Genomic DNA, 13,788 nt, shown 5'->3' on the forward strand with positions numbered 1-13,788 from the left:
AAACACCAAACGCAGGTGCACACATATGTTCACCAGAAGACTCATTCCAGAATGTTCAGAGCCACATAAGTTGACATATCATCAAATCAGAAATAATCACATAACATATCCACGAGCCATGGAGAAGACAAGCCCTGTGGTGATAAAAGACCCTTCTAGATTCTCCAGAGAAACAGAATTAATAAGAGAGATAGATGGATGCAGAGGATATGGATATAGACACACACACACACATATATATGTATAAGTGGTTAGTTATAAGGAGTTGGCTCATGTGATTTGGAGGCTGAGACATCCTGAGATGTGCAGTTGGCAACTGGCTATCCAGGAGAGTTGATAGTGTAGATTCCAGTTCAAGTCCAAGTCCAAAGCGAGGTCGCCACCTGGAGGCAGGCAGGCAAAGGAGGCCGATTCTCCCTCACTCAGCCTCTTCTGTTCAAGTCTCCAGTGGGCTGGATGAGGCCTATCCACGTTGGGGGGGGGGGGGGGGCGGATTTGCTTCACTCAGTCTATCAGTTAAACTATTAATCTCATCCTGAAACACCCAGAGTCAGGTTTAGCCAAAAATCTGAGCACCCCGTGGTCCAGTCAAGTTGATACGTTCAATTAACCACCCTAGAGCCCAGCCGCCCTTGGGCGCACTCCAGCTTACCCTGCTGCTGAGCGACATCACCTGGACACGTAAGCCCCCTCTGCCCCGGGAGCTCCCCGTCCTCTTCCTCCAGCAGGTGGCGGTCCAGCGCCCCCGTCCCCCGACGGTCTCCTGTCGAGAGGGACCGTCTCATGGGCAACCTGTCCAAGTGCCACCCAGTATCGCTTGTTGTGCAACACTGCCACCGTGTGGTCTTGTCACCTCCTTGATCAGCCTCAACAGCGTCTCACCGAAGAACTTCTACGACCCTTCCTGCCCTGTCCAACCTCCTGGAAGAAGGGTAGCTTTGAAATCCCCATACTCTCCACATCAGATTTGGCCCCATCCTCCTTTAATTTCTTGTCCACAGCCCAAAGAATTCTTGAAGGTGTGCTGGGGAGGAGGAGCAGGCAGGGCGAATGCAGTATCCTGCTCCCGTCTTCTAAGCTGATCTCAACAAAGAAGAGCAAAGTCAGAGCTTAAACTACACTGAGACCTGTAGTGGCGCCCAGCACTGAAAAGGCCATGATGTCCACCAGCTGCCCTCAATGAACTTCAAAATAAGAACAGTAAACTAAACTATAACATTCCAAGCTTACGTGCGTCCTGAAATTAAAAATCACTTATAAAAAAATAAAAATAAAAATCACTTCTAGATTTTTCTGAATGCAAAATGCTACACAAGTTTATGGAAAACAAATATATCATGTTCAAAGAACGCTTTGTTTTGCTTTGGTTTTGATCCCTGGCTTGTTGGTACACTCAGCCTATGGAACAGTCCTCCACTGCTTATACTCAAGCCTGGTACAGAACATAGATTCTTTAAGCCAGGACCACAAGCTGATGCTTAGCATAGTACAGGGCATGTAGAAGATGCTCCATAAATGTTTGAACTTATTTGAACAGATAAGATGGAGAATTATAACAACTTTAAATCTATATACTACTCAGAATTGTCTTTTACTTCTAGTGGCTCTCAAGTAATTGAAATAATATAATATCGAGAATACTGTAATATATTTATTGTTGTATTCTTTATTAGTAAGAGAAAATTTGTTTAAAAGAATCAAAAGGGAAAAATTCTTCTTGCATGATCTGTGAAGAAAATAGTTGATAAGGAATTCCCTGGCATTCCAGTGGTTAGGATTCAGTTTCACTGACAGGGGCCCATGTTTGATCCCTGGCTGGGGAACTAGGTCCCCAAAAGCTGATAGTGCAGTCAAAAAGTTTTGGGTAAACTGAACTTCATCAAAATTTAAAAACTTCTGCTTTGCAAAAGGCAATGTCAAGAGAATGAGAAGACAGACCACAGACTGGGAAAAAAACATTTGCAAAAGACACATCTGATAAAGAACTGTCATTCAAAATAGACAAAGAACACTTCAGTTCAGTCTCTCAGTTGTGTCTGACTCTGCGACCCATGGACTGCAGCACGCCAGGTTTCACTGTCCATCACCAGCTCCCGGACCTTGCTCAAACCCATGTCCATCGAGTCAGTGATGCCATCCAGCCATCTCATCCTCTGTCATCCCCTTCTCCTCCCGCCTTCAATCTTTCCCAGCATCAGGGTCTTTTCAGTTCTTCACATCAGGTGGCCAAACGATTGCAGTTTCAGCTTCAGCATCAGTCCTTCCAATGAATGTTCAGGGCTGATTTTCTTCAGGACGGACAGGTTTGATCTAAAATGACCATGGGCTACCACTGAACAACTAGTAGAACGACCAGAATCCAGAAGTCTGACAGCGCCAGCTACTGGTGAGGATGCGGAACAACAGGAAGGCTCATTCATGCTGGTGGGAAGGCAAAATGTTACCGTCTCTATGGAAGACAGTTGGGCAGTTTTGTCAAGTTTCCTACAAAACTAAACATCCTAAATATACCATACGACCCCGCAGTCCTTCTCCTTGGTGTTTACCCAGGGGCGCTGAAAACGTTGTTGTTTAGTCGCTCAGTCAAGTCCAATCCTTTGTGAGCCGGTGGACTGTAGGCTGTCAGGCCCCTCTGTCCATGGAATTCTCCCGGCAAGAATACCAGGGTGGGCTGCCATTTCCTTCTCCAGGGGATCTTCCCGACTCAGGGGTTGAACCTGGGTCTCCTGTACTGATTCTTTACCACTGAGAAACCAGGGAAGCCTGTTGAAAACTTAGGTCCACACAAAAACCTGTGCTTGAGTGTTTACAGCAGCTTTGTTTAAAATTGCCCAAACTCGGAAGCAACGAGGTGTCTTAACAGGTGAGTGACTAGATAAGCCATGGTACATACAGATGGTAGAATATTATTCTGGGTTAAAGAGAAATGAGCTGTCAAGCCACAAAAAGATACTTCAAATACAAATTACTAAATGAAAGAAGTCAGTCTGAACTGGCTACATACTGTACGGTTTCAACTATTAATAAATAGCATTCTGGAAAAGGAAAAACTATAGAGACAGTTTAAAAAAAAACTGTGGTTGCCAGGGGTTTGGGGGAGAGAGGACTAGTTAGAGCACAAAGGATTTCTAGAGCAATGAAACTACTCTGTATGATAGATACTATAGTGATGGATATATATCATTATGCATTCAAATCCATAGCACATACTGAACTGCCTTGTAGACCATGGACTATGAGTGATTACGATGTGTCAGTGTAGGTCCATCAGTGGTACCCAACATAGCGTCTGGTGGAGACTGTTGATAGCAGAGGGGCTGTACATATATGGGGCTGGGGGCATATATGGAGTCTCTGCATCTTTCTCTCAATTTTGTTGTGAACCTGAAACAATGCTAAAAAAATGAAGTCTTAAAAAATTTCCTTCTTAACCAAGCATTTCATTACTTCCAAAATTTAAATAGTGAGATTATTTTTTCAAAACTCAGATCTCTATGTGGTAGAAAAAAGCTGCACAATTATATAACCCTTTCTGTTGCCAAAGCCTGATATAAATTAACTAAAAGTTCAGAACTGTACATTAAAAACATGCAATTTTTTGGATCATTGAAAGAAAATATGGGAGACAACTGACCCCAACCTTTCATTTGTCTTGTTATTTGGTAATTAATAAATATATTTAGAAATGTCCTTTCCTTCACAAAAATATTATGCTAGAGGAAGAATTAATGTTCCTCATAAAAAGATGAGACAGAACTTGTAAAATGTTATTTATAGCATTTTCAGCAGAAAACTGAAGAATAATTTATTTGGCTTATTATGTTCTGCTTATCTTTGAAAGCCAACAAAACTCCAAACTCCTGAGTTCTTAAATGTCAGAACCCTGTGATTAAGTGTCTTGAGATCTACAATCTGTCGGAGCCTATTATTTGTAGAAAGATAGCTGCTTCTGCCAGATATATTATACCCTAAGACATGGGATGCTTGAGATTTTCTCTTTGTTCGAAGTCAGCAGAGAATAAACTCAGCTCCTATTGGGATCCGTGGAGGGGTGCACCCCTGGCAGGGGAGTGCAAACCTGAAATAGAAAAAGTCTTCCAAAACTGCAGTTGAGTCTCAAATCAGCTCAGCTCATGACTGGGCTGAAGTTCTCAAACTCCACTCCATCTACATCACCAAAGTTTGCAGTGAACCTTCCCTGGTGGACAATAACATCACCCAGAACTTCTGCACTGTTCTTAAACTAGGATTTGTGTACGCCCAGATCTTTTGAGCAATAGTTCAATACAACTGGTTTCTTTGTAATCTCATGCATTTTATTCTTTGCATTTAAAAATATTCTTCTAAGGAAGTGAAGAAGGAAATGGCAACCCCCTCCAATATTCTTGCCTGGAGAATCCCAAAGACAGAGGAGCCTGGTGGGCTACAGTCCATGGGGTCACAAAGAGTTGGACACGGCTGAGTGCCTGTCACTTCACTTCTAAGGAAGAATCACTAGAAGTAAGTCAGAAAGAGAAAAATAACATATATTAAACACATATGTGGAATCTAGAGAAATGGTATAGAAATCTTATTTGCAAAACAGAAATAGAGACTCATAGAGAACAAATATATGGACATCAAGGAGGGAATTGGGTGGGGGTGAACTGGGAGACTGGAATAGGCATATTAACACTATTGATATTGTGTATGAAATAGATCACTAACGAGAACCTAGTGCACATTTCAGGAAACCTTACTCAATGCTCTATGGAGACCTAAATGGGAAGGAAATCCAAAAAAAGAGGGGTTATGTGTGTGTGTATAACTGGTTAGCTTGATGTACAGTAGAAAGAAACACAGCCTTGTAAAGCAACTATACTCCAGTCAAAATTAATTTACAAAAACAAAAAAGGAATCACTAGGCTGACAAAGAGATCGTGATATGTATTTCTCATATACAATGTCCAGAGCTCAACCAAAAATGACCAGGCATGCCACGGACATAGGACCAAGCATAAAATCAACTGTATTTCCACAGACTAGCAGCAGCTAGGAAGCAAAATTAAAACAAAACAAAACCCTCACCATTTACAACAGCCATGAAAACCAGAGAAATGAATCTGATAAAATATGTGCAAGACGATCACTCAGAAAACGAAACCTTTGTTGAAATTCGCTCACAATGAAGTACAAATAGAAAAATATTTCATATTCATATGTAAAAAATATTTCATATCATAAAGTCATAATTCTCTACCTAAACTGATCGATGTTTTCCATACAATTCCAAACACAACCTCCATTGGACTTTATGTAAAATGTATTCTAAAGTGTATGTGTAACATCAAAATGTTAAAGTAGTTCCCCAAAAGACCGTGAGAGAGGGGTCCATGGGAAAATGGATTATTAGGAAATGTTCCTGAGAAACTAATGGTGAAAGGGGCCAAATAAAGGAATTCAAGGAAGACATTGGCAGCATTTGCTACATCACTCCGAAAGAAATAAATCAGGTGAGGAAAGTTTGCTAATGGATATCAAGACCTATCTAAAGCTATTGGTAATTAAGGCAGTATGGTCTTGTCAGAGAGAATTTTTAAAAATTGACCAGTGGAAAAAATTCAAGGTGCCGGCAGGGCCGTGCTTCCTCCACAGGCTCAAGAGAGGAAGTCTTCCTTGTCTCCTGGTGGTTGCCGGCCATCTTTAGCGTTCCTCAGCATGTAGATACATCTCCAATTTCCACTTTTGATTTCACGTGGCACCCTTACTAGCACACCAGTCATTGGATTCAAGGCTTTCTCTCCTCTAAAATGATCCCATCATAACTTAATTGCATAAGTTGCAAAGACTCTGTTTCCAAATAAGGTCACAGTTTGAGCTTCTGAGTGGACATGAATTTTTTGGTTTGTTTTTCTTATTTATTTATTTATTTGGAGTGGACATGAATTTGGGGGGAGGAGAGGACACTATTCAAGTCATAAATGGCCAATCACCATAGAAAGATGCTAAACCCTTTCAGACTCTGGTAAATGCAAATTAGATCTACCACAGTATACTGTTTTTCATTCCTCTCGACTGGCGAACATTGAGATGTGCAGAGAGGATCCGCCAGATCCTCTGGACCAGTGAATGGATCAGGTGGACTCACATGTGGGAAAGTGAGAGCTGGTTCATGCCGTCTAACCCATCTCACTTCAGAAAACACTCCGCTACGGTGTTGTCAATCTGCCTCAGCAAGCTTGCTTCCGGGTATGTGCCTGAGAGAAATTCTCACACAAGTGTACCAAAAGACATATTATAGTAAAACTTCTAAATAGCAGCATTTCTGGTCAATAAAAAAAGACACCTGAAAACAATTCACTTGCGAGAGAATAAATTGTGTTCTTTCAGCAGTCAAAATAAATGGACTACACCACACACAAGAGCATAGGGGAATTTCTCAACATAATGTTGAGTGGGGGAGAAAAAAGCAATCTGCAGAAAACAACATAGAATATGATATCATTTTTATACAAAAACTACATAGAATGTGATATCATTTTTACACAAAATACACAAAGGTAAACGATATACAGCACGGATGACAAAATGTTAACTGAAAGACCATGATCGATGGGAGTGGAATAGATTCAACGTGGACATCTTGGCTGCCCTGAAGGAATTTCCAAAAGCAGAATCTGAGCCTGGCACACAGAAGGCGAAAGAGGACAAATCACTTATTCATTGTCAGTTTTTCCTGTGAAAGCTTCCTTCCTTCATTCATTCAACAGTTACGGAGAGACAAGAGCTGTCAGAGAGGGGTCCTCTCTGGGGGCTAAAAGGATGGGTGGGTTGGCCTTGGCTCATTCTGGGAAAGGAAGGGGCTTCAAAACGGGGTAGGGAAACAGGGTACATAAAGAGCTTAAATTTTATTTTGAAACATTAAGCTCCTTGATGAAAGAAGATTTCAATTCCTGTAACCATGACACAATTCATGTTTTATTCATAATCTCATGTACTGTTATTCTTATCTTCCTCAAACTAATTCCAGCCTTCTTCGCTCATTGCTTGAGTGTTTGGTCATGTCCTTTAGCCTCATGTGACATTGACTAATTTATCTCTGATTCCCCTGAAGACGCTTTAGCGCTTCGTGCTTCCAGCCCCATCTGTCTTACATTTTCATTCTGTACCCTGCAACTTGCCACGTTTTGCACAGGAACATCAGGTTTTCCTGCATCGTGGGCCATTTTTATTGACACTTTGTGATGGTACCCTTGGAAATGGATCTGGTGGCCCACGAAGCAGGAATTTGCAGACACTCCCTAGAGGCCACCCTAATCCTCCACTCCCTGGGGTTCTTGTGGTCTGCTGGGTGGGCAGAGGCAGCTTAGCATCCTACAGAACCTTCCTTGAAAACCTGAGATGAGAACCCTGGAGAGGCCCCAGGTCTGTTTCTTCTGTAGAGCTTAATAGTGCTATTAGCTACTGCGCTGGGGGAGGAAGACAGGGGACAAAACTGAGCAGCCAGAACAGCAAGATTTTGTTTTCCTAACAGCGAAACTCTGCCCTGCTTATCTCTGCAAAAGATGTCGAGCTGGAAGGAAGTCTTAATTTCTCCCCAATGATTCCTCGTGTCATCTACACGATATAGATCTCTCCACTTCCGTTTCAGAGCTCACGCTGGAAGCCATCTTTGGTCACCATGGAAAAAATTCTGATACAGAAGTAAGATGAGGAAAAGGTCTGGGGTTAGACTGCCCCAGCTTGGGTTCTGGTAGTCACAGCTACCATCAACCGGCATGAGGATGTAGGTCGGAAAAATAAGGATCATAACGGTATGTCCTTATAAGACTGCACTGGGCTTCCCTGGTGGCTCAGATGGTTAAAAATTTGCCTACAGTGCAGGAGACCTGGGTTCGATCCTTGGGTCGGAAATATCCCGTGGAGAAGGAAATGGCCACCCACTCCAGTATTCTGGGCCCGGAGAATTCCATGGGCAGAGGAGCCTGGTACAGTCCATAGAGTCTCAAAGAGTCGGACACCACTGAGCGACTAACACTTTCATAAGTCTGAGTTAATTGAGACAGACATCTCACTAAATCTGAGAAAAGTGCCTGGAAAATAGTAGATATCCATTCAAGCTTGTAGTATTAGTTTCTACTTCTCACAAGGTAGGTGTCATTCTTTAGGCAAAGTTTCCTAAGAGTGGCCACTTGGTCTTACTTCTGAAGTCACACAAACTCAGAAAAGAGCATGGCTCTAAATCTCACTCCTGGGAATATACCCAGACAAAAGTGTAATTCAAAAAGATAGATGCACCCCTATGTTCATAGCAGCACTATTCACAATAGCCAAGACAAGGAAACAATCTAAATGCCCATCAACAGATAAAGAAGATGTGGTGTATATATATATGATGGAATACTACTCAGCCATAAAAGAATGAAATAATATCATTTGCAGCAACATGAATGGACCTAGAGATTATCATACTAAGTGAAGTAAGTCAGAAAGAGAAAGATAAATACCATATGACATCACTTACATGTGGAATCTAAAATATGACACAAATGAACTTATCTGTGAAACAGAAACAGATTTACAGACACAGAAACTTGTGATTGCCAAGGGGTGGGGGTAGGGGAAGGATGGATTGGGAGTTTGGGATTAGCAGATGCAAACTATTAAATGTAGAATGAGTAAACAGCAAAGTCCCATTAAATAGTGCAGGGAATATTCAATATCCTGTAATAAACCACAGTGGGAAAGAATAGGAAAAAGAATATATATGCATAACTGAATCACTGGGGTACAGCAGAAATGAGCACATTGTTTTAAATCAACTCTGCTTCAATGAAATGAATCTTTTTAACCAAAGAACATTGTTCTAAGAGATGTGAAAAATTTTCAGCACAAAATCAACTCTTACCCCTTCTGTTTAAAACATGAGTCCCACACATACCCAAACTTAAAGTTGCCTAAGTTTCTAGAAACAGTGAGAAAGTTTGTCCTATAGCTTCTTATGAAAAATCACTGAATTGAAGAAAAAACTTACGCTGCTGGTCATTATATAACTTTTTATTATCCTCCACTCTTCACATGTAGATCGTGTGAAAACTGCACCATAAGATGCACCACTGAGATGTGCAGATTGAAGCTCAACGGAATGTAAATTGAATGAAAAACATCTTAATTTTTCAGAGGCTAATTACTGAAATGGTGAATATTTGTGACCCCGTGACTTTATGTTTAGAGTTTTCTATTTTGTTGCTTCCCTATAAACTCGGAACAGGATTTCAGGGCAAGAAAATGGGAGGGGCTTCCCTGATGGCTCAGTGGTAAAGAATCTGCCTGCCGATGTAGGAGACATGGTTCGATCCCTGGTCCGGGAAGATCCCACGTGCCGAGAAGCACTAAGCAAGTGCCCCGCAACTATTGAGTCTGTGTTCTAGAGCCTGAGAGTCACAGGTACTGCGCCCACACGCCCTAGGGCCCGTGCTCTGCAACAGGTGAAGCCGCCACAGTGAGAAGCCCGAGCAGGAACAAAGACCCAGCACAGTCAGAAAGAAAAAGCCAGAAAAGGCAACCTCCGGACATCCCGGATCAGAGCCGATGCGGTAACTGGAGGTGCTTTGTGAGGGAGGGGGAGGGAGTGGGGCGGTCCTTAGAAATGGGGGAGGGGCCTGTGCGGACGCCGGGCAGCCAAGACAGTGGGCCGACCAGGCCTTTGCCGTTTCAGAGGGTCCGATGACGCGGAGCGTCTGTGGACTGCCGCGGTCCGGGCCTCTGGAGGGAGGAACCCCTTTCACCTGCCCCCCGGCAGGCAGCCAGGTCCTGACTCTGCCCAGCCCGGGACGAGAGAGCAACCCTGTGGCAGGCAGAGGCGACAGGCGGCCCGGCCCAGGCTCCAGGCGATGGGGACCGGCCAGTGTCAACAGCGGTAGCCTGGCCAGCTCTGCGTGAGGCCGCCACTCAGCCTCCTGGGCAGAAGCCCAAGCACTTTCTGTTGGTGAGGTCACACACCGATGCCTGCTCCCCTGCACCCAGGGGAGCACGTACAGGACGCCACAGCAGGACTTCGCAGAGAAGAACGGCTCCCCCGAGGGAGAGGGGACAAGAAGCAGGGATGACCCAAGTCCACAGAGCCTCGGAGCGGCGCTTCCCAACCGTCCATCGCCACGGACATTATCTTCTTGCTTTTATTAACGATCCATCGCGGACTGTTCTTTTGCAAAATACGACAAAAGGAAACGACTGGGAAAATGAAGTGGGCCACAAAGTCATGCAAAGTACAAGTCCAATGTCTTCATTATCGGATTCAACCCAGACGTGAAACTCTTCTCCCCAGTGACTATCAGCTTTCTCAAAGCTTCCTCTTGGCGTGATCTCCCTGTGGACCAGGAACCAGTCCCAGAGTCACTCAGGCTGGAAGAAGGCCTTTCTCTGAGAACAGGAGTCTTCCCCTGGTCTCGTCCCAGGCTGCGGACCAAGGTGGGAGCTGGCATCTCTTTGGGGACACCTCCTGAGATAACTTTAACCTGCAGTTTGTTCTCCAGCATCTAACAAACACCGCTCAACTCCTAAGACCCCAGTGTCCGGCCTTGTCCTCCCTGATACTGCCGTCACCAAACTCAGACCAGCTTTAACGAGCACCCCAGGTCACTCAGAGAGAGGGTACCGGGTCAGCCCATCTCCTGGGCCACTCGCCCAGCATTACAATTTCGTTTTGTTCCCCTTTGTGCTGTCTTCAGGCTTTCCTGGCGGCTCAAAGGGTAAAGCATCTGCCTGCAATGTGGGAGACTCACGTTCACTCCCTGGGTCGGGAAGATCCCCTGGAGGAGGAAATGGCAAGCCACTCCAGTCCTCTTGCCTGGAAAATTCCATGGACAGAGGGGCCTACAGTCCATGGGCTTGCAGAGAGTCACACACGAGCGTGGGGAGGAGACACACAAGGACCCAGGGACTCTAACGTCTGTATCCTCAGCGACGCTTGGCCATCTCTAGCATCATCCTCTCTCTTCTCAGTTCGTCAGATTTTAAGACAAATAGGGAAAATGAAAGTGAGGAATACATTCTGTGAGAAAACATCAAAGTGAGCAGCCGTGGTCTAAGAGTGATGATTAACACCGGCAGGTGGGTGCAGAGAGCGCTCTGTACCTGCTTCCCCAAGGTCGGGCCCAGAGAACACAGCTGGACAGGGAGGACGGAGCAGGATCACCCAGCTGATGGACATGCTCCATGCAAGTGAGACTAACATTGATCTCCCTGCTTCATGTGTTTAACAGAAGACCCTTCAAACCTGACACTCAACCATAAACACCCTTGTTCGTGGTCTGCAGAGATAAAAGGCAAGATTCGGGGTGAGGGGGTAAGCGCTCCAAAAATGCAATCTGAGCTGTCATGCCCTCACTGGGGTAGTGAGTCCCTGACTTAGTCAGATGCAGGATGGAAAGGACCCCTCGGTCTCTCTGCCACATCTATCTCCTCTCTCCTTGGAAGAAGGAAGGTAGGAAGGCTTGGGAGCTCACTTGGATTTCCCGTGAATATTCATGCATACTCAAGCTGTGAGGATACTGAAGGATTTTTAATGGTGGTTCATTGTGCCGTTATTTTACTTGTGTTCTAAGGGATATTGTTAGCTTTCTGTGTTTGACTAAGAGCAAGTCACTCTAAAGGGGATGCTTTGATGAAAAGCCTACATCAGTACATCAGTGTGATCATGACATTTGCATTAGTAATATCCTGAAATATTTATCCCACAACTAGGGACAAGGCTTATGTTCTTACATGAGTATGGTGATGGTACAAAGCTTGCAAGTACTAATCAATCCAATATTAAGAATGTTCTGTTTTTTAAATTTGTTAGCAATTAGAGTTTATTCATGCTGTACCCAAGAGCCATATGTGAGAGCTTTATCCTTCTAAACCCTAACAAGAATTCTTATTCATGAATATTTCATTCCTAGTTCCTGAAAAACTCTAATAAGTCCCTCTGGATTCAGAGAATACAGTTTGGTATGGCTGAATAAAACAGTCTCTGAGAATAGAATTGAAATCATATTTTACAACCAAGAGTATTTCTACGATAGATTATTTCTCCTTCATTTTCTACTAATAGCATCACCTTATGATTTTTGAAAAATGACATTTCTCAGCTTTACACCAGTCTCATCCCTCCGGTTTGAGTCCGGATGTCTGCTGGTCCTTTTGCAAAGTTCAGTCTCCAGGAAACAGCGAGGTCAGGATCCCAAGTAGATGGGCTGTCACCCTGAAGGCAATTGCAGAAGTGGGATTCCCTAAATTCTCTAGGTCAGGAGTGGCGTGGGACAGCTGCCACCAAAGCTTGGCCACCGCTTCTTGTTTTTTTACAAATTGAGTTATTTTTCACATTTTTTAATGGTTTAAGGAAAAAGAATTTTTATGACACACATAAACTATATGAGATTTAATTTTTAGTATCTGTAAATAAAGAACAATTGGCACACAGCCATGCTCATTCATTTACTATGGTTTCCAGCTGCTTTCATATGAAAAATGGCAGAGCTGACTTCTTGAAACACAGACTGCAGGGCCTCCCAAGCCCCACAGGCTTCCTCTGTGACCTCTGCATGGTTTTGCTGAGGTCGAGTGGGTCTGCTTCAGAGGAGACCACACTCAACTGAAAATACCGACTCTGAGCTATATTGTTGATTAACCTCCTGTCTCTGCGCTGGCCCTGGGGACAGCGCCAGGGCCATGCCCCCCTGGGTGACAGAGGAAGTCTGTCTCCTTTCCTTGTCATCAATGCTATGAGCTTGGTGCTCAGCACGGGCCACACACCGTTGAGCGAGCTGAGAAGCACACCTACTGCCTCCGGGGTGTAAGCACTGATTGTTTTATTTTCCTAAAATAGACGTCACATGAAATTTACCTTGTTAATTTTTGAGTATACATTTCAGCAGCATTAAGGACTTTCACAGTGATGTGCAGCCATCACCACGTCTCCAGAGCTTTGTCATCTTCCTAAACTCAAACTCAGTCCCCACTAGACAATAGCTCCCCGCTCCCCCTCCTCCAGCCCCTAGCACCCACCCCTCCACTTACTGTCTCTTGGAACTTGCTTCCTTTGGGCACCTCACTTATGTGGAATCACATAGTGTCTGTCCTTCTGTGATCGGTCCATTGCTTAGAATGATGTCTTCAAGGAACAACTAACTTTTGGTGGTTGTTTAGGCTTTCCTGGTGGCTCAGATGGTAAAAAATCTGCCTGCAATGCAGGAGACACAGGTTTGATCCCTGGGTCGGGATGATCCCCTGGGGAAGAGAATGGCAACCCACTCCAGTATTCTTGCCTGGAGATTCCCATGGACAGAGGAGCCTGGCGGGCTGTAGTCCACGGGGTCACAGAGAGTCAGACATGACTGAGCAACTAACACTTTGACTTCACTTGCCCAGTTTACATGGAGTTTCACACACATTATCTCTCTGACTTGGCATAGCTACTTTGTGGGGCAGGCTTTTACTCCGTTAGAACAAAATCTGTCAGGCAACTCTGGGGCCACCCTGAGGTCACCTGCAAGCAGTGTTCTCACCTTGAGCCCCACTGTATCTGGACACAGAGCGGACCCAGAAGAGCTGGATGTTGCCACTCTGAGAGGGACCCTTGCCTATGAGGGGTGGGAGGCGGCACCACTTTTATCCCCAAGGAGGACAGTTCTGAGGTGAGTTGCTTGCCTCCCTCAGAGGGTTCCCACTGTCCTGGGCCCCTGAACTCCCTGAGTCACCTACTTTGACTTCCTCACTTCCGTCTGAATTCCTCACTCCCTCTTGTGTTCCCTGGGAAAACCTTCC

General features: G+C 44.5%; 1 protein-coding gene across 1 annotated transcript in view; it reads right to left on the reverse strand.

Annotated features, from left to right (window-relative positions):
* The window catches only part of IGF2R (insulin like growth factor 2 receptor), a 192,630-nt gene that overhangs the window by 156,679 nt on the left and 22,163 nt on the right, over positions 1 to 13,788 (reverse strand). The gene's annotated exons all lie outside the window — the stretch shown is intronic.

This window comes from Odocoileus virginianus, chromosome 34 (assembly GCF_023699985.2).
Source record: "Odocoileus virginianus isolate 20LAN1187 ecotype Illinois chromosome 34, Ovbor_1.2, whole genome shotgun sequence".
NCBI lineage: Eukaryota > Metazoa > Chordata > Mammalia > Artiodactyla > Cervidae > Odocoileus > Odocoileus virginianus.